This window comes from Penaeus monodon, chromosome 24, assembly GCF_015228065.2.
Source record: "Penaeus monodon isolate SGIC_2016 chromosome 24, NSTDA_Pmon_1, whole genome shotgun sequence".
Lineage (NCBI taxonomy): Eukaryota > Metazoa > Arthropoda > Malacostraca > Decapoda > Penaeidae > Penaeus > Penaeus monodon.
This window is the reverse complement of record NC_051409.1, coordinates 32,232,632-32,232,863: the sequence shown is the minus strand read 5'-3', so window position 1 is coordinate 32,232,863 and position 232 is coordinate 32,232,632.

Sequence of the window (232 nt, the reverse complement as noted above, 5' to 3'; positions counted from 1 at the left end):
GTACCGTGCAGCATACTTCAAATGCTACTCTCACGCCCATCGCTCCTTTTTGGGCGTAATATCTCTGTAGGCATAGGTAAGACGGAAACTGTGCATGCTTCGCGTGCTCTTGCTGATCCTTACATCTCCTCTGCTCACCCCCATCTCTCTCCGTTTGTCTTATGATTTCCTATCTTCTTTCTTCTTCTGTAGCCACAAGAGACGGAAACCTCCTTTCATCCCACTTCACCTC